Genomic DNA, 21,690 nt, shown 5'->3' on the forward strand with positions numbered 1-21,690 from the left:
CTCTATGCACAGAAGCCATATTGTAAAGACATTCACAGGTTTTACCAATAAATGCTCTGTTCCATTCTGGTCAAACAGAGTCAGAGTATTGATAGTGTGCATGTTCATGTTGGCTCACTGGAAACTCTGCTACACCAGTGGGTCTCAAATTGGGGTCCAGGGACCCTCAGGGTTCCTTGAAGGGGGTTCCAGATGGGCCCTTACGGGTGTGTAACTCTGAGAGTGTTCCATTTGTACACTCAGAGTTATGGGGGTCCTTGAAATTTAAAAATGTGATAACCACTGTGCTACACAAAATGGAACAGAGCCTTCATTAGTATCATATCATTGGTAACAACTGTGAAGGAAGAGGCCCAATTTCCTTACATCTTTCTGTCATGCAACCTCTGCCAACACCCACTGAGCCATAGTCGTCTATTAGACCTCCGTCTAAAACAGGGTTATAATTGGTCTACTGGTGAAAGTTTTTTAGCGGTCTAGGCTTAGCCTAGACGTTGATTAGCTGTTTTTTAAACGTTTATTTATAGACCGTCTATATTATAGACGTCATTTCAACGTCTATAATATAGACGGTCTATAAATAAACGTTTAAAAAACAGCTAATCAACGTCTAGGCTAAGCCTAGACCGCTAAAAAACTTTCACCAGTAGACCATTTATAACCCTGTTTTAGCCTACCCCTAGACGTATTTTAGACGTCTAATAGACCAAAAAATGCTCAGTGGGCATAAATGTAGTGCAGTGTAAATGTACTCCATTGGGGGGCGCTGTTTGCCGTGGCTTGACTGACTGCGACGAGATGGCCTGTGCTCTGCACTGGTTGGTAGACGACTCTATATACTGCCTAAACAGTGAGCTTGTAGCTCTATTGTAGCTCGGCTATTTTCGTCGTTAAGTCAAAAGCTATGGGAACCAATAGTAAACAATAACTAAACTGAACAGCAGCATTCTTTGATGAAAGAAGCAGTATGATATCGTCAGTGGTGGAAGAAGTAGTCAGATATTAGTAGTAAGTAAAAGTAGAAATACCACAATATAGAAATACTCTGTTACAAGTAAAAGGCCTGTGTTAAAAATGTTACTTGAGTAAAAGTACAAAAGTATTGGCATCGAAATGTACTTAAAATACCAAAAAATGTTTAAAAATAGCAGATCTACAGCGACTTGTTGTGAGCTTGTAGATCTGCTATTTTCAAATAGCCTATGTATAAAATACCTCAAAAGTACTTAAATACAGTACTTGAGTAAATGTACTTAGTTAGTTTACACCACTGGAAGCAGAACAGCCGTTCAAATGCTTACACTCATCGACTTTCCCCTTTTTATTGAACCCTAGCTCGTCGCTGCAACACCAAACATGCCAAATATTGGACGCTGTCTTTCTTGCAAATGGATCGGGCCTGGTGGATGTGTAATCACATCCTTGACAGCATACTGCATGCTGTGGAAACTCACCCTGAAGGAGTTACATGTGATGCATTTTCGCAGGTGAGTGAGAGTGGTGGATGGATTGTGTCGCATAATAACCTATAAAGAATGAGTAGTAAATTGTGAAAATGTTATTCTCACACACAACCCAACTTTTTTAAATGAGAGGTACAGTGCTATAGTCTTTGAGACACACATCCGAGTATTTGACCAATACTCTTTTGATTGATTGAATACTTTATTAACAGTTTGCAAAAAAAGCACAGAAAGTACAGTTGGATACAAAAGGATGTTAAAAGGATTAAACCCAAGAAAGCACTGTGGCTGGTTTCCATTGGGGTCCTGTGTATTCAATTAATCGAAAAGCACCTTTGTTTGCACCTTCAACACACTCACGTGATTCCCTCCCCCTATTCGCACATACTAGGACATGACGTCACTGTAGCTAAAAGAAGAATACTTTGTCCAGAGCCATAGAAGGAGAGTTACGTCACCTCCGTCCACTTCTTCGGGCCAGGTCTTCCACATATCCTTCTTTTGGCGAATAGTGACAAAGCCCTAAACCGGAAGTTTACGGAATGCATTGGAATCTATGGGCATTTGTAACTATTTCCAGTTTGCATGAACCACGGGTTACATGGCGGCTTTCCGACATGTCGCCTTTCCGACGTTAAAGGACAACTTTGGTTTTTTACAACCAATGTTTATGTTTTAGATTGTAATTAAAGTAAATAAAAGATGAGTGTTAAAAATTTCAAATTTACTGCTTTCTATAGTTTTAGCAATTTTCACAATCTTTTTTACAGTGTTTTCACAGTGGGCGGGGGCATTCTGTCCGGTGGCTAAATATGTATTTTTTTAACACATTAACCCGGCGTTTTCTTTATTATTATTTACAGTAGCTCTTCTAGCCCCCAATAACTCACATCTGGCCATCTCAGACAGCCGGACCTTTTTTATTGTGTAAAAAAGGCATATTTAGCCACCGGACAGAATGCCCCCGCCCACTGTAAAAAATATTGCAAAAAATGCTAAAACTATAGAAAGCAGTAAATGAAAAAAAAATTACACTCATCATTTATTTACTTTAATTACAAGCTAAAATATAAACCTTGGTTGTAAAAAACCAAAGTTGTCCTTTAACGAACCCTATACCTAACCCTCACCCTAACCCTAACCGCACGCGGAAGCCACTAGTCGGAGTGGCGAGATGTCGGCATGGAAGACGGTTACCGAACCACGTGACCGACGCCGTTTCTGCCCCCTCAGTGGCGGAACTCTCTAATATAAGGCTCTGCCTTTGTCACTTGCATTCTCTGAAGTAAAGTCTTGCGAGACCAGCATAGTACTAGCTACAGGCATAGGCTATTCTTTTGGAGCTGCACTTAATAAGTAATGAGATGTCTTGAAAATAATTATTGCGTAAGCTTGAAGAGAATAAGTGCTGTAGGCTAATATGTCATTGTTCATGAATTTGTATCTATGATTTGCCAAGCTAATCAAATTGTGGCTGTAGATGGAGAAAAGTAGCCTATTGGAGTGGATATGAAAACATGATTGTATTAGTGACACACCCACTGAACAGAATATTTCATGCAGATATAATTGCTGCTACAGCCTTTTATTGGTTTCAAACGATCCAAATGCTTAATGCATGAATTGATTGATTGGTAATTGATTGCCATATAATTGTTTCTGTCAAAAGGATAAAACACAAAAGGCATGAAAATAGAAAGCCTAAGCTTTCTATTGTGGTCCTATCTGCCCAGTTAATTTCAGAACACTCAAAATCCAATGTGAACACTAAACATTTCAGGAATGAAGCTGTGGACCATATAAAATCTGCCCTTGTGCCATAATTGGCCCCCGGGCCTGGACATTGACCGGATTCCCAACGGCTCTGTACTAGGCCCCTTCCTGTTTTCAAGGCTTAAAGGTTTAAAGCCATAGTATGTAACTTTGCCATAACAAAACAATATGTTTACCAATTCCCTCTATAACGGCATTCATCAGACACTCGGAGTTGTGAGGTGGTGTTTACCTGCAGAAACACATTGCCCTCTCACTGTATTTTGGTGTTTTCACTGTTCGTTTCATTAGACGGTGATGTTTTTAGTCTACCAAAAGTGAAAACACCAAAATACTGTACAGCTAGAGGGCAATGTGTTTCTGCAGGTAAACACCACCACACTACTCCAGTGGCTGATAACTGCTGGTATAGTAGGAAATGATGTATATTAAAAAAAGTATTGTTAAGGGTAAGGTTTCATACTGTACTATGCTTTTAAATATCTTTGAATATTTGAAAATAGCCTTAGTAGTACAAGCTCAAAACGTGTTGCATGTTATCGATTAACGACAATTCTTTATAATCGATTAGTTCGAATGCACCCCTAATTTCAAGGGGTTTTGATTAAGAGGTTTTACTTTACAAGATGGTCTCCCAATGGAGCATGGCCTATTATCTTCTAAGAATCTAAGCCATTGTTTCTCAACGTTGGGTCTGGGGACCACCAGGGGTGTAACTCTGAGAGTGTACAAATGGAACCAAATAGACCCAGATGGATTTGGTTCACACTGAGGAGGTTACAGTGTAGATTGGAATAAACCCATTAAAACCGGGAAATCATTTTAGATTTTAGTATTGGCTATTCAAAAATAGCAGATGTACAAACTCAACAGCACTTCGTGCCGCGCTGCAAGCTTGTACATCTGCTATTTGTGATCATTTTTTAAACATCTTGAAAGTGTGAGAACAACTGATTTTAGAAGGCATTTGTAGAATCAGCCTCAGGTCTTAATGGGTTAAAACATATTTTATCAAATGGGTGTCTGTAGCCTAAATGCATATGAAATTGTGGGGGGTCCTTGAAATGGAAAAAGGTTTGTTTCTGAGCCATCTTGGTATGAAAGGGACCTATTCCCTCTCCTTTCAGGGTGAGTCTGTTTGATTGTCATGTGTATCACATGGAGCTGAATGAAGATGGAAGCCCCGCCGATCAGATTATCAGGCCAAAATGATTAGGTTTGCTTTTAATGAATGCTGTTAGGAAGCAGCCTGTGCAGAAAGAATGAGTCACTGTATTGATCGCCACCCCCCCCCCCCCCCTTCACTTGTTCTCTCTGTCCCACTAGCTTGTTTCCAACCATATGCTCTCTCTACCCTCCCCCTGTCTTTTCCATCAGTCCATCCATCCATCTATCCATCCATCCATCCATCCATCCATCCATCCATCCTATAAAAAAACACAAAAACGACAATTTGGGCAAATAGCCATTTAATTGTTTGATTATCCAAAAGAAAATGTATGCACTTAATCCAGTCTGACCAGAAGCATGGATAAAACCACATTGACCATTAAAATGAATGACCAAAGTGGGGATATTAAACGCAGAGGCATGGATCCCCCCATACCCTCCATTAAAACAAACCCTGCCTCCCTCCATCCCCCTCTCTGTCTTTACCTGTCAGTCATGCTGTCTTTCCTGTGTGCTCTCATGTTCCTCTCACATCTCTCTTTACTGGCTTCCCACCCGCTGTCTTCTCTCCTCCTTCCACTACTCACCCTCCCTTCAATCTCTCCATCCAAACGGATGTGTGTGTGTGTGTGTGGGGGGGGGGGGACACACCAACTGCTGCATACCAATAACAGCGTGACTCGATCCTTGCCGTGTGAGTAGGGTTGGGGGGGCTCTGATGGTGATGCCACGTCACCAGGGTGAGTGGAATCTATTTTTAGCAGGGTAAACAGAGGGATTCCAGTCCGCTGCTCGTGACCAAAGGCAGCCTGATTTATATGCTGTGCCGAAAATAGCCCCTCTACAGTAATGGGCAGAAATACAACCGTCGACTCTTGTGTGATGATGTCAGACATGAATGAATGAATTGAATGCATCTTACCATTCTCCTCCTCTCCTTCTCTCTCACAGCAGAATACCGTCTTCACTGCTGCTCTGCAAATCAACTGCGGCACACTCTGTCTTTCATTCTTAAAGCCTGTTTTATACACTGTCGTACAGCAAAGTATAAACTGAGCTTCATTTTCTTTCCCTTTTTCATTCACTGTAGGAACCAAAAATGCACTTTTGATATTTGCATTTTTCATTCAATATATGATGATACTGTTCACATAATACTGTTTTAGGATTGGTTGGATGGAATAGATGGACTAGTATTCCATCAAATATCTCTTGATGGTAAACAATTGATTATCTTAAAATGACAACCATGGTCTCTAAATTATGGCCTTGCCCTTGTGCCATATTGTGGATAGATATTAGATTTATACTTACAGTACCTGGGAAGCCTGTGACTAGTTAATTGTATACCCTGCCCAGTCATTTGAAGGAGGGAGGTGGAATGGTTGGGGGGGAATTGGCTATATTGGAAAGAAATTGGGCAGCTTCCTTACTTTCTTCACAGGTTTTACCAATGATGCTAATTCAGTTGAGTTCCTTTCTGGTCAAACAGAGTCAGCGTGCTGATATTGTGCATGTTGGCTCACTGGAAACACTCTGCTACACCAGTGGGTCTCAAATTGGGGTCCAGGGACCCTCATGGACATGGTTCCTTGAGGGGTTCCAAATGGCCCCTTATGGGTCCATTTGTTTCCATTTATACACTCTAAGAGTTTGCGGGCCCTTGAAATTACCACTGTGCTACACTAAATGAAACAGAGCCGTCATTAAGTAAGGAAGGGGCCCAATTTCTTTCCAATATGGCTGTTGTGCATATAACCCGTCGGCATAACAACTAAGTTGGGAGACAAATTATATGTATAGTATGTTTTCGTTCTACTATATTAAATATATTCAGCAAAAAGATCTGCTATATTTGCTGAACGTTAGCCCCGGAATAGCTGATGCCAAAGGTGTGAACGCGCATCGATTCTCCCAGCACCAATTAACAGAGTGATATTCCCATGGGAGAATAAGGTCAGGTAATTGCTGTGAGAATGTAAAGCCGTCACGGTGGACCATGTTTGTGCCGCTTAGTTTGAGCACTCACAATAATTAACAATCCCAGGGCTTTGTTCACTAGCAGTGAGGCATCACTTCCTCATCAAAAATTCACACACACACACACACGCACACGCACACGCATGCGCGCGCGCACGCGCACATAAGAATACACAGTGTGTGTCTCGCCTCTCTCTGAGAGGACACGTCATTTTCACAAATCTTTGACGTTGAATGGATAGAGAGCCCGCCTTTGGAAGCAAAAGGTCTCGGGTTCAATTCTTGGCCCTGGCAATGTGTAAAAGGTGTCCCTGAGCAAGAAACTTAACCCCCCCCCCCCCGTGCTTGCTCAGCTGGGTGAAGCTGAAAACAGAATTTCCCGCGTGGGATGAAATAGGTCTAATTATTAGTTTATTATTCTACCGTATAAAATGGGAAGGCCAGGTTGAAAGTGGTTAGTGACAAATGATGATGGGTAAAGGGACCAGATGCCACTGTGCAGCCTGTGTCCCCCAATGCTATGCAAGGCTAGGGCCAACTGTATATTACCCAGCTTCAGAGGCCTGGAAGCAGGCCAGACAGTAATGATATTGGATGGTTAGCGGAGCTCCATCCCTTGTCTTGATTAACACCGCTGCCAACCTCAGTGGTGTTAGTGGTCTATTGTCTCTTTCTCAAACGATAACGTTCACAATCATTCTTGCCCTCACACCCTCTTTTTATTGCGCATGCAACTGTATGTATGCTCTGAGTGACCAGTTTGAAAGAGGATTTAAAAAATGGGTTGATCGGTTGTTAGAAACCAAGATGGAATACAAACCAATATGTTCCATATGAAATGGCAGACAACTGCATCTTCACAGACAAACCTTGTAGACATAATATTGCAATAATAAAGGATAGGATACAATGTATTTTGTGGAAAGCCAACACCACAGTTGACTTTCAAGCTGGCGTCCCTATTTTGGGCATCTCGTATAGTCATGCATTTCAAAAATAGCGTAAATGGCTGATCTACAAGCTTGAATGCCTATTGTCATTAGTTATGAAAATGCTTCTTTATAAAACAACGCTTAAGCGATTAAATAAAAGGTTGTTTGGTGGTATCGTTCTTGTACTCCTGTACTGTCTACTTAGAAGCGGTTTTGTTCCACATCAGTGTTTTGGTCGATTTTAGACGTGCATTTCCATAATGTTAAACAAACATTCACATTTGTTTGCATGCACAGTACATTTACATAACCAAAAGGGAACAGGGCCATCTCTGTGCTTCACCAAGTGAGTTATGCCAACACTGCAAAATAAACATTAAAGTATGATCTCATCCAGGCCTATAGCACCAAAAGCTGAGATGCTAACACGACAACAAGATTAGCGATTTTACAGTCTGGTTTATGCCTTGGATTTGGGCCTAGAAACCTTCTGAGTGATTCCTTTCATCTTTCATGGCAGTAGTATATTTCCCACACAAAACAGTGAAAGTAAAGCTGCGCCCGCCCTTTCTTACGGCTAGAAACTTCAAATGAACCAAGTCATGTCAGGATAAAACGTAGAAATGCCTCCTTTCACTGTTGCTCCATCACAGTAAAATGAATGAATGTATTAATCCATTATTATAATTTATCTGTTTGTGCAACTCTGAGCGTTGGTAAACGCAAACACTGTTTGAGTGTACAAATGGACCCGTAAGGGTCCATTTGGTTCCATTTGTACACTCAAACAGTGGAGACTTCACCGTGTCGAATGTGTGTTTTTGTGTGTGACGTAAACCGAGAGCTACAAAGCATGAACAGATGAACAGACAGTGTTTGATGATTCGCTGAGAACCCCCGCCTCTCTTAGGGGGTCATTTATTGGCGTCACTTAACAGAACCAAGGAGACATGTCACAAATAATATCCCTCACCAGCCCAAATGCCAGCAACCCCCCCCCCCCCCCCCCCACACCCCCACACACACACACACACACGCACACGCACACGTGCCAGGTCTAAAAATAGACTGTCTTTGCTCATCATCAGTCAGTTCTCACTTCAGGGGCACGTTCGCACTTATTGACTGTGTGTGTGTGTGTGTGTGTGTGTGTGTGTGTGTGTGTGTGTGTGTGTGTGTGTGTGTGTGCCCCCCCCATCATCCCTCACTTCTTTCTTTTGTTATTGTGACATCATGATTGCGTCTGTTTAACCACATCCTTTCTGCGTCTTTTTTTTTTCTCCACATCTTGCATCCTCCCCAAGAGAAGTAGAAAAGCCGCTTTGCAAGTTGTTCACAGGCTTAGGGGCTGTTCATATAACTGTCTCCTTTAACTGAATAAAGGAAGGAAGTTGGTCGATCATTTCAAAGCTGTTTCATAACAGACAGCAGAGGGTGGCCTCTCTTCTATCTTTTTTTTGGGGGGGTCAAACATGGAATTGATTTAACAATCCATTCTTTGCTTTGTAGATGATAATCGTTTGTCGTAATCGTACATTTCTCAATTGCAGGAAGAAGAATGGAATTGTGGCTCTGAAAATGGACTCTGGGTATGTGGCAAACACTTCAGTACTGTATGTTACCAAATCTGACATAAATTCAAGGATACTTTTATCTAAATACGATTTATGTTTACCTTGTGTTATACCTGATTACTTATTTTTCATCGTAAAATTGTGCTGGACTAAAGAATCTTAAGAAATGTGCTCATAACTCAACGATGATGATAACAACAACATTGAAGTCAATAGATCTTATCTTTAATCAATTCAACTATTAAGCGTGACCACCACTTTCCACTACACCAGCAGTCTAATTATGTCACATTTATTTCATGTGTATTGTGGCTCTGTCACCTAAATAATGTGGGCTGAACAGGTACAAAGGACACTTTAAACCCATGCATCCCCTTTTGTTGCATGTCCTTATAGACATATTTAAATGCTTTTAAAACGTCATATAGTCAATCTACAAACTCAAAATGCCTCATGATGCGACGTATTTAACATTTCAAAATGTACAAAAATGTGACAATATTTTAAAACAGGGCTTAAGTGGTTAATGCAGGGATTGGTTGGGGGAGCTGGAACCAATGAAACATGTTGACTAAACGTGTTACTGTAGCTAATATCCAGTGGTGGAAAGTAACTAATTACATTTACTCAAGTACTGTACTCAAGTACAATTTTGAGGTATTTTTTACTTTACTTGAGTATTTCCAATTCTCTGTACTTTTACTTCTACTCCACTACATCTCAGAGGCAAATATTATACTTTTTACTCCACTACAATTATTTGAAAACTTTAGTTACTAGTCACTTTGTAGATTTTGGTTATTATTTCAAAACATACATGAGCTTGTAGATCTGCTATTTTCAAATGATCTTTTATACAATTTATACATTTGAAAACTTGTGAAATGGGACATTCTGCATAATGAGTACTTTCTACTTTTGGTACTTTTAAGTACATTTTGATACCAATACTTTTGTCCTTTTGCCTCAATTACATTTTGAATTCCGGACTGGTATTTCTACATTGCAGTATTGATACTTTAACTTAAGTAAAAAATGTGAGTACTTTTTCCACCACTGTGTGTGTGGAAATGGGTCTGGTGTGGAACTCTGATAAGGTGTAGATGTAGCATCATTCATACAGGAGGAGCGAGTGACATTCATATGCAGGCGGGAGCCCAGTGGAACGGAGGTGTTTAGTGTAATGTAATAGATAGAACGCAGGCTGATTCTGTTAGCTGGCTTCTGCTGATCATCCGATAGGGAAGGTGTGTGTGTGTGTGTTTGTATTACTATACTTGCGAGGACCAAGTATAGTAGAATTTGGAGAAATATACATTGTGAGGACCGTTTTCCTGGTCCTCACAAGACAAATGGTTGTTTTATAGTTAAACAAAACGTTTTTTAGAGATACGTTTACAATTAGAAAAACATTCAGGTCAGGATAAGACATTTAGGTGTCTTAGAGGTTAGGTTTAGGGATTGGAATTAGAGCATGATTTATACTTAGTTGCGCGCCCGTGTCATGCACCGGAAAACAGCCGATCTATAAGCTCACAACGCGTCGCAGCGCAACGCGTTGTGGGCTTGTAGATCTGCTGTTTTTTGGCTTTGGGCTTTACGGTTAAAATGGCAATTATTATTTTCAAATGGCATTCATAACATGGCTGTCCTAAAGTGTTGATGTCCTCACAAGTATAGTAATATAAACGTGTGTGTGTGTGTGTGTGTGTGTTCTGGGTGGAGTACCTATCAGCAAGCCATTTCATTGTGAGGATGTGTGTCCGTCTCTGCAGCTCTGAGAGAGAGAGAGAGAGAGAGAGAGAGAGAGGGGGGTATACGGAAGGATTTAAGATTATTCATTTAGGATTATATATTGTATATTTAATACTGACGTCATAACCAGGCTTACCTTGCTAGTCTCTTTATCGTTGTGCACCAGGCGGGATGATTGTATACTATAGGCCTATAGGGTGTGTGTGTACTGCACGTCTGTATACTTTTATTAAAGGTAGGGTAAGTTAAAATAAGTGTTAAATATCTCTATATTCTGATAGTACTCATTGCTATAGAGTGTTTGTTCAGTAAATTAGTCTCCTTATCTCTCCACCTCTTTATTAAACAGAAAATGCATTTTCGTTTCAGTTTCATTTCCAATTTTATCCAACCAGGACAGAGAACTCAATCAGGATACAGATTAAACAAGTGAAATTGGAAGTGATGACACTAAGAAATGAGCAGACAAAATTTAAACTGGAACACTATACAAATTAAGCTTAAAAATGGGTACTTTCTCCTGATTGGCTGAGATTTTGACACCTACCGAAAAATGTATTTTCTGTTTATGAAAGAGCTGGAGAGACGGGGAGACTCCTGTTACTGAACAAACACTCTATAGCAATGATTACTATCAGAATATAGTATTTTAACCTTTTAACAAAATACTTTTTGTTTTAACCAAAAAATATCACTTACCCTACCGTTAATCATTTGTTTGAGGGTGTCTTTATTGTGATGTTGCTCATCTGTACCTACTGTACTTCTATGGCCTGTATCTGTAACTTTTACTGCTGCGCCGTCTCTGGCACCTGAATTTCTCTGATAATCTGTCTATGTATTAGGATTGGCTTTCAAAGCAGTGGGCATAGGTTTGTTTAGCGGAGGTTCTTGCTGCTGTTCTTGCCAATATATTGAATTTAGATTTCCCCAGATGTATCTGTAGGCAGAGAGGGTAAATGGTGCATTTATATGGCGCCCCTTACACTGTGCATCCCATTCTCTCTCTCTCACACACACACACACACACACACACACACACACACACACACACACACACACACACACACACACACACACACACACACACACACACACTCATTCACAGATGGCGTGTGTGTACCTCAAGAGTGGAATCCATGTGGGAAAAAAAATAGGTCTATTTGTAAAACACATTTGTGTTATTCATCAAGAGCACAAGCACATTGTTCATTCACTGATTTGATAGTCAAAGAGCCGAGGCCTCACGGCGGCACGACACAGATGGTTCATTCAAATTCTGTGGATAGTTCAGGTGAGTAATGCCTACACCAGGAAAGACTCTCAGACACCATGGAGATAAACACATAAGCCTGAGTTATACTTTGTTGTTTCGACTAGAGTTGTTCCGATACCGATAGCAGTACGGAAAAGCTGCCGACACTAAAATGCGGGTAGCAGTGAGTATGCCATTCCGATACCATGTAATTTACCATTTAATTTACAGTAATATTTTGAATTGATGTTGCACTACTTTTTGATATTCTTACTGTACACTTAACATTATTATTACTAACTTGGAGCTGCACTTTAACTATTTTTATTTATTCCTAGATCATTGGTTCTCAAACTTTTTAATTTCAAGGACCCCCATAACTCTGAGAGTGTACAAATGGAACCAAATGGACCCGCAAGGGTCATATTTTAGGAGCAATGCTGTTGTGCAGACTTTTATTATTATTTAAAAGCATGGAGAGAGCCTTAGTTATCACCTTTTGAACAACATGATCACAATATAAGGTGTAATTCTTCCATAATTCTTCCTCAATCGGAAAGCTGTTATTATTGACCTATGGAAAGCACTTATAAGAGGTTGTGGACATTCAAAGTGCTGTATACGTCATATGAGTCTGATCAACCTCATTGAATGAGCCTTGATATTATCTATGCTGGTGGACCTGGTCTGTTTGTGTACTGTGAGAATAATGGTGTGTCTGTTAGTCATATACAACATTTGCTTTTTTATTGGTTTTATTAATATTTCCCCTCTTGCTGCATTATATAGGAGCATGCACTTGTATGATAGGATATATCAATAAATAATCTTGAATCTTGTAACCATTCTTAGTCACTATGGCGTTTGTGGAAAAAAAGGAATGAAATGGATGGGAAAAAGCATGGAAGAGCAGGATTTGCTAGAGGAGAAGGAGAGAGGGAATCATTACAGAGCCTATAGTTGCATTTATTAACTAGTAGGCTGTGCCCGTCGGACTTCCTGCATCACAACAAAAGCCACCAATCGGGCGGCAGCCTCATGCATCTCCATGGTAACAGAGCTTACCCGGTCCTGAGGAGGGCAGTGACGGAGAGATAGAGAGAGAGAGAGAGAGGGAAGGGAGAAAAACTGAGCGGTGGGTGGATGAGGCAGTGGGAGAGAGAGGGAGAGAGAGAGAGACCTGATACCTGCTCCTCTGATTCCACAGTGAGGATTTAAAACATCAGCGTTTTCATCTGCGTTTTGCGGTTGTTTTGAGCCAGATTTGCAGACAGCACACTGACAGCAGCTTCACAGCAGAGCACCCTGGTCAGTAGCAATGTGGCTGCTAATACAACGCCTGAACTGCTACATGTCGTTTGTGTTTTGGGATCAAGACGTGGAATGAATGGCCCGCTCAGCAGCCTCAAACTCAGCGGAACGCTTGGTGTAGCTGGGTTTAGGTGTTTCCTACTGTAAGGTAAATGATTCTGCCTTGTTTTGCGTGTGAATAATATACTGTCTCTGTTCTGTATAGCCTTTAGCATGGGAATGCACAGCACAGCGTGGCTCTCACTCTCTCGCTCTCCTCTCTCTCTCCCCATGTCTGCACCGGTTTAACCACATGAACCCTGTAGCATCCCTATTCTCGAGCATGACATAACAGGCAAACATAGACAAACATCCGGGCAGGAGCAGACAAACGAAAATAAGGCGAATAATATTCCCACAAATACAGACGATCTACCAACTAAGTCTTCAAGCTTTGTAGGTTAGTTATTTTTGCTGTTATGCAACAAAGTGTATAGGGTTTTTAAGTGGTTAAAAGCACAGGTGGATGAGATGATGGGAGCGACGTGGAGGAAGGATGCCTGGCTGTTACAGGAGGTATTTGACTTGCACCCCAGAGCAGTTTAACCCATTCAATCCGGGAACGCATCTGAGTCATGAGCTACAACCATTGTTTTTTACTTTGGCTATTCAAAAATAGCAGATATACAAGCTTGTAGATCTGCTACTTTTTTTTTTTTTTTTAATGTTGTGCAAATCGAAAAAAAATAAAAAAAATAAAAATAAAAATAAATAAATAAATAAATATATATATATATATATATATATATATATATATATATATATATATATATATATATATATATATATATATATATATATATATATATATATATATATATATATATATATATATATATATATATATATTAAAGCAAACATTTGTAAAAATCTTTGCTTCTGGAGGTCCCTGGAACAAAGTATTTTAGATTTGCACACATTTTCAAGATTTTTCAAAAAATAGCAGATCTACAAGCTCATAGCACTCGGTGCCACGCTATGAGCTTGTATATCTGCTATTTTTTTAATAGCTAAAGAAATCTTTCCCGGATTGAATGGGATAACCGCAAATGGAGGAGAGATGTGTTTGCGGAAGAAGATACCATAATTATTCTGGTTTTAGAGGTAGGCGTCTGTTACCACAGTAGGTGGGGTGGGATACATGATGCAATGCATGGCTTTTACTGCCTTGTGGCATGGGCAAATACATATTTGCCGTTTGGGATGAATACCGTGCGTTTTTGGGTGCCTGCGATTCTATAATTGATAAGTTCACCACTAATGGTGTTTGCACGCACACTAATCCAACGAGGCTTGGGGGGGCCGCTCCGTTTGCTGTCCATCCGATGAGGCGAGATCGGTGGTGTGCAACATGTTTTTAATGGTGGTGGTGGGGTTGGGCGGTTGTCATGTGCGGCACGATCAGTCAGGAGCGGAGGTTCCTGACCACTGTACGCCGGTGACAGTGGGGAAATCACCCGGAATACATAGTAAATCCCCAATGCTAATCTAACTCTGAGAATATACAAATGTAACCAAATGGACATTTGTATTCTCTCTGAGTTACAGATGGATAAATCGACACTGAGGATTTGACTGTGCATCTAAAGACAGTTTGAATTGTGCCATCTTGATGTTGATAGTTGTATGTGATGACCTATTACTGCTTCTGTCGTTTTCTCTGGACTGAATAAATGTGCAGAATAAAGTACAATGTCAGATCAACAGGTATGTTTGAACTATACGAGGAGGCACAGCATATGATCAGAGTGTATAGCATATAGTACTTTGAGGAACAACTTGTACTTGATACAGTACGTGATCAGAGTGTATGTTGTTGTACTTGCCTGTTTTGGTGTTATGAACGTGTGTGTTGCTCTGGCGTGTGGCTGCATCTGATTCATTATACTTAAGATCTGAAGAATATTGTAGTACTGTAATCAGTGTATATCCTGCCATGGTAAAAAAGAAAATTGACCAGAGGCCTGGCAAGGATCTTCGTTTGCACAGAAAGGGTATGAAAACCAGTTAAACAAAACAATGACTACAGTGTTGGCTACAGCAACAACCAAAAAAAACAGATTACTACTACATCTGTGTTTTAGTGCATGACATCCTGGGAAAACAAAAGGTTTATAGTGTCTATAGTGTGTTATCAAGTAGCTGTTTATTAAATGGTCTTGACCAGTGGTCCTCAAAGGGGTCCTTGAGAGGGTTTCTGGGGGTCAACAGGGGTGAGGAACAGTTTAATTTCAACCCTATTTCACAAATAGAGAAAATAGCATATCTTACAAGCTCACAACATGTTGCAAATGTGCAATGTAACGATGCTGCTGGGTTTCCTCTGGCAAGTCCCCACACCAGACAACACCACACCACACCGCACTGCCTACTGCTACTTGTGCCGTCGTTTCCATATACAAGTCTGTGCGAGGCCATAATGTGTGATGTGGTGCTGGGCTAGCCTGGCATTGGCCAGACTGATCACGTGGATTCACTCTCACGTTCCTCCCTGGTATCAGTCTGGACTTCGGCCCATAGGGAGCGAGTATGAGAAATCAGAAAACAATTTTGATGCTTTTCACTGTTGTACGGACAGCAGTTGAAACGCAGTCACTGATTGGCCCGATCATTTTCTGATTTCTCATACTTGCTCACTATGGGCCGAAGTCCAGACTGATTCCAGGGAGGAATGTGAGAGTGGATCCATGTTATCAGTCTGGCCAATGCCAGGCTAGTGCTGGGCTGATATGGGGAAACTGGAAACCCAGCATTTGTGAGCTTGTACTGTCTGTAGGTCGGCTATTTTCAAATATAAATAGGATATAAATAGGGATGCATAAATCTGGAGAAGGAACGCAAATCCCCGCTCACTCATCTCAATGAAACCTGCTCATCCAGCGCATACTTCCTGGGTTTGGGCCAGTGGGTTTGATGACACGTTGGGCCCATAAGCTTGTGCATTATTGTCCTTTATCCGTCTGCGTTATGAACGACCTCCATGCGCAAGCCCGCAAGTCGAGGCCATTGGTTGAGCCCGTTTTGGTCGTTTATGTTTTGGGTCCAAACTTGCAGTGCCAGAGTTGGCCACTTGTCAACTCTTGACAACTTTAATTTCCCCAGCTACTGTAGAAGCCAAGGTAATCCAGTGAGCGAATTGTACTGTATAAGGATGGCAGGTCAGATTATAGCTTTCTAATTCTGGCTCAAAATATTTTCGTGGCGTAACACGTATCAATTCGGGGGTCCTTGGCATGAAAATGTGTGAGTACCACTATAGTCCACAATAGACCTTTACACATAAGCAGAAATCTGGCTTATGTAGTTGAAAAATATACACATGTAATGCAAGAGGTACCGTTGCAAGATGTGAGAACAGCCCACTGTGCAGTATTCAGTCATCAGTGAATCTTCTTGTATGTCTATTTTCTATTGCTATTGCACAGGTATTGACTCAGCCATCAGCTGATATCTCTCCTAGTGTGGTCGATGTTTATTCTTTGGCCTTGAGGCAGAAGTCTAGCCTGGTAAACCATCCCTGTTGCGTGAAGACCGGTCTACAGAAGACACATGATAATGTGAATTCACGCGACCGGGATGGTTTACCATAAGCAGAACTCAACCAGACTGTGCTTTTGGGTTTGAGTTAGGGCTGGCCCAGCCCTAGTCTTTATACATTTCTACTAATTAATTAATTAATTTATTAAGAAATAATATAGAAATCAAGCTTCAATTCAACGGTTCAGTGTCTGCTTGCCTCGGAATGTTTCCTGAAACTGACAAGAGAGTAATAGTGGCTGAATACAGAATTCTAAGAGGATACAAATCTAACCCAGGGAATAGAAATAGAACCAAATGGACCCGATACAGGGTTTTGGATCTGCATTCGTCCCTCCCATGAACACTACGCAGGTGTACATTCTTTCTATCAGCCTGTTTACTGTCTATACTAGGACACATAACAGCCCATTCAGACGTACCCATAACAATGTGAACTTACAGTACAATGAATCAAATAATGCAGTCATACAGTATGAGAATGAAGCTGACATTCAAATGAATAATACAATTCATAGACGGTTTAGAAGCAGTGTCTAGACGCTGGTGAACAGGCTGGGTATCGGCGTAGGCCCAGACAAGAGAAAGCATTGCCCAGACTGGCTCGAGTGAAAGATGTAATTGAAGTGCAGTACATCATTGGTTCTCAAAGTGGCCCCCAGTGGTCCTGTTGTACATCTGCCATTTTTGGACATTTTTGAAAAATATCAAATATTTGGATGATTTTGAATAACACAAATCTTCTCCTCTGGGGGTCCCTGGCACAAACTCTTTTCGGATGGGGGTCCGCAGCCACATACATATCAATTTGGGGGTCCTTGACGCGAAAAAGTTTGAGAACCACTGCAGTACATGAGATGTGCCAGGCAGCTCAGAGCCCATGCTGCAGAATGTGTCTATGTTCAGGCTAGTAGTGCTCGGCTCATTAGTGGTGACTGAACCGTAACGTGTGTGTGTGTGTGTGTTGCTACTGGGTATGCAACACAATATGTTACAGTTGAAACACAATACAGACAACGCACTGTATTACACACACACACACACACACACACACACACACACACACACACACACACACACACACACACACACACACACACACACACACACACACACACACACACGACAGTGTACAGTAGTAATGTGTAGAAATGACATATATCATATACAGTGTGTACATAGTGTACATATGTACAATTTGACTCACTCTGATAGAATTTAAATAACGATTTCTGTTTTCTTCCTTGTCCTCTCTTGATTGATAGCTTGTGTGCCGGACAGACGGTTAGACAGACAGACAGACAGGTTTAATTAGCATGGCCCTGAAGGTAGATGATAAACTGTTAAGTCATGTAATATCGCTGGTCCAAGTCGTGGCACACACTTTCCTTTCAGAAATGGCTTTGATGTGCTGATTCACCAGGATGGAGAAATGCATGGTTGTCCAATATGTCCATGCATGGATCTGTCTGTTTCACTCTTTGCTTAATGGGGGTTTTATGTCTCTTTTTCTAGACACTTCATCAGGCTGTATAAAAGGCTTGGTGTTTATGGGTTTGTGGCTTATGTTAAGTGGTCATATAGCTTGGTTATGTAATGTAGCTTGTCAGAGATCTTAGATTAAAGCACAGAACAGACGTGATATGTTGTGGATAAAGAAAGACACGTGGCTTTATTTGCAAGCTAGCAGCATGATACCGCTTAAACCCGGCTTATACTTAGATGACAGTATTCCCAAGGGCTATATTTACTAGGCCCCTCTCCTGTTTTTGCTCTAGATATCTTTGCCGAAAATAGCCGATCTACAAGATCGGCAATTTTCGCAGAATGCTCCTCTTAGAATAGAGATGCTAGGGTTCATGGGGTTAAGTCATGCTTTCTCTGTAAGTCTCCTTCTATAATCATGTTGTTATACAGAGATTGTCAGGTGACTCTAAACCAGTGGTTCTCAACCTTTTCTGGGTCGAGGCCCACTGGAAAATCTTGAAAGCGTTTGCACCCCATCCATCAAATCACATCAGATGGGTGGGCCGCATACATTTTTGTTTTGTATTATTTTAATAATCAATCAATCAACTGTTCCGGCTTGGACCAATGGAACTATAACATAAGTTCCTATTTATCGGTACCACAAAGAAACCTAATTTCTTTCAAGGTTTTAAAGAAAACATACCATGACTATTATTGTCATATTATCCGAACATTTTTACTGTTTTGGCAATTATTCGGGGGTACCACTAACCCTATCCTCACGACCCTCCAGTGGGCCCTGACCCACCGCTGCTGTAAACCAACCACTGTGTGTCTTATCACTGGTACAGCAGAAGGTCACTTTGAGGCAGGTGAACTAACGCGGCACAAACCCCTAAGACCAAACCAAATGTCAATAGGTAGCATAGACCTGCACAGACAAACAGACCCCCCCCCCCCCCCACACACACACACACACACACACACACACACACACACACACACACACTGTTCCCCTCTCACGCACGACACAAGACGGCCTCAGTAATATGCATCTCGCTAATCCCTCCAAGATTAAACGGGCGAGGTCATGTGACTCCTCAACTGGTCTATGGCATTGGCTGCTCATGTGTGTGTGTGAGTGGAGTCTGCTGTTTACTGTGGTGCTGTGGCAGGTGCACACATACAGTACTGTACAGTACTACAGTCTGTGTCCACTGAGGTCAACATTACACATTACACCGGTGGGCAGCTGAGGACGCCTTTGCTGGAGGAAATGGACAAGAAACCGGCTTATGTGGATAAAGGCATGTTGACATTGGATGGCTATAGCCAGCAGTTTTTTTCTGAGAGCGGGGCTGAACATTCCACTTAACCACTTTCAACCTGCTCTCCCTATTTTGGGAATGGCACTATAGGTGAACATTATATTATTATATATTTCTTAAATGTAAAAAATATTATTCAAAGATTGCAGATCAACAAGCTGTTGTAGATCTAACATCTTTGACAAATAAGTGGTTCAAGGGGCATGAAACCCTAGGCTGATTCTAGTTTGTTTTCCAGTTCATGTTAAAAAACTACAGTGTGGTAGGCTAGTGAGCAAAGCAGCTGCAGCTAATCAAATTAATAATGGGTGTGTTAGAACGCACAGTGACACACCTAAATGTAACACACCCTTTATTAATTGTATTAGCTGCAGCTGCATTGCTCACGTCTCAGTGTGCAGTGTCAGGTCAGACTGCCATGTTTTTTTTTTACCCTGCTGTAGTTTTGAACCTGAACCCGGAAAGCAAACTAGAACATTTGACTAGGGTCTCCTTCCCCTTTTAACGCTCTCTCTTCACTGAGAGGGGAGTGAGACACACCGGCGCGGGGCCCCTGTAGACTTGTAGGTCTCTAGAGGGGTGTATCTGCTGGCAGAGGCGTGGCCGTCGATCACTGCTCCCTGTGCACAGTCTCTCACTCTCAGGAACAGCCTTTGTTACTTGAGCAAAAGTACAAAAGTATTGGCATCGAAATGTACTTAAAGTACCAGAAGTAAAAGTACTCATTATGCATAATGTCCCATTTCAGTTTTCAAATGTATAAAAATCCTTTGAAAATAGCCGATCTACAGTACAAGCTCTACATCGCGACGCATTGTGAGCTTATAGATCGGCTATTTTCAAATGGCCGAAATGTATATAGGGCTGAAGTGGTTAATGTATGTTTTGTAATAACAATCTAAATCTACAAAGTAACTACTAACTAACGTTTTCAAATGATTGTAGTGGAGTAAAAGTATAACATTTGCTGTAGTGGAGTAGAAGTAAAAGTAATGAAAATTGGAAATACTCAAGTAAAGTACAAATACCTAAAAGTTTTACTTATGTACAGTACTTAAGTAAATGTACTTAGTTACTTAACACCACTGCCGGCACACTCGGCATAGTTCCTGCACTCGACGAAATGAAGGGACCTGCTTTTTCTACGGCTACAGACAAAGAGCCGTCTCTCTCTCTCTCTCTCTCTCTCTCACCCTCTCTCACCCTCTCTCTCTCTCTCTCTCCCCCTCTCTCTCTCTGTTGGGATTTAGGTTGCCTGAGCATTATGGGGATGTCACTGGGTCACTGGATTACCTTGTAATATATCTGGAGCAGGGATGGCGAGCCACGCACCAGGACACACATGGGAAGTAGCTTACTAGTAAGTAAATGATATGTAAATTAAGAAGACAAAACAGTGGACTGTGGTGGTGTTGGTTTGGATGCTTTAAAGTTATGTATATATATTTATTTGGTTATTAGAAAAAGCTTATTGTTTAAAAGCTGAAGCTCTATTATCACACATTCCATCCAACCAGGAGAGAGAACGCCACAAAGACAATTTAGCAGCTTGTGTTCCAGTTCTAATTGTGTGTGCTCATTTATTTGTTTCATCACTTCCAATTTCACTTTGTTTTGTCCTTTATCCATGTGTGAGTTCTCTCTCCTGATTGGATGAAGTTGTTATCCTGACCTGTACATGTATTTTCTGTTTGCTAAAGAGCTGTAGAGACGGGGAAACCCCACTTGTTATTGAACGAACACTCTAACAGCACTCTATTGTATAGCACTCTATTAGCACTCTATAGCAGTGGTGTAAAGTAACCAAGTACATTTACTCAAGTACTGTACTTCAGTACCATTTTGAGGTACTTTTACTTTACTGGAGTATTTACAATTGTCTATACTTTCACTTCTACTCATCTCAGAGGCAAATATTGTACTTTTACTCCACTACAATTATTTGAAAACTTTTGTTACAAGTTACTTTACAGATATACATGATTACATTATAAAACATACATTAATAACCACTTTAGCCCTATTTTACACCACCTATGCTATTTGAAAATAGCATATCTACAAGCTCGCAACGCATTGCGAGCTTGTAGATCAGCTATTTTC

General features: G+C 41.0%; 1 protein-coding gene across 1 annotated transcript in view; it reads left to right on the top strand.

Annotated features, from left to right (window-relative positions):
• The first annotated feature begins 11,967 nt into the window (after positions 1-11,967).
• Positions 11,968-21,690, top strand: part of pitpnm2 (phosphatidylinositol transfer protein, membrane-associated 2) — a 71,951-nt gene continuing 62,228 nt past the window's right edge. Inside the window, exons 1-3 of the mRNA XM_084047712.1 lie at positions 11,968-12,086; positions 13,110-13,361; positions 20,838-20,947. The gene's annotated coding sequence lies outside the window, so the exon portion shown is untranslated. The remainder of the gene's footprint in view (positions 12,087-13,109; positions 13,362-20,837; positions 20,948-21,690) is intronic.

Source organism: Gymnoscopelus microlampas, assembly GCF_963454915.1.
Source record: "Gymnoscopelus microlampas genome assembly, chromosome: 21".
Taxonomy (NCBI): domain Eukaryota; kingdom Metazoa; phylum Chordata; class Actinopteri; order Myctophiformes; family Myctophidae; genus Gymnoscopelus; species Gymnoscopelus microlampas.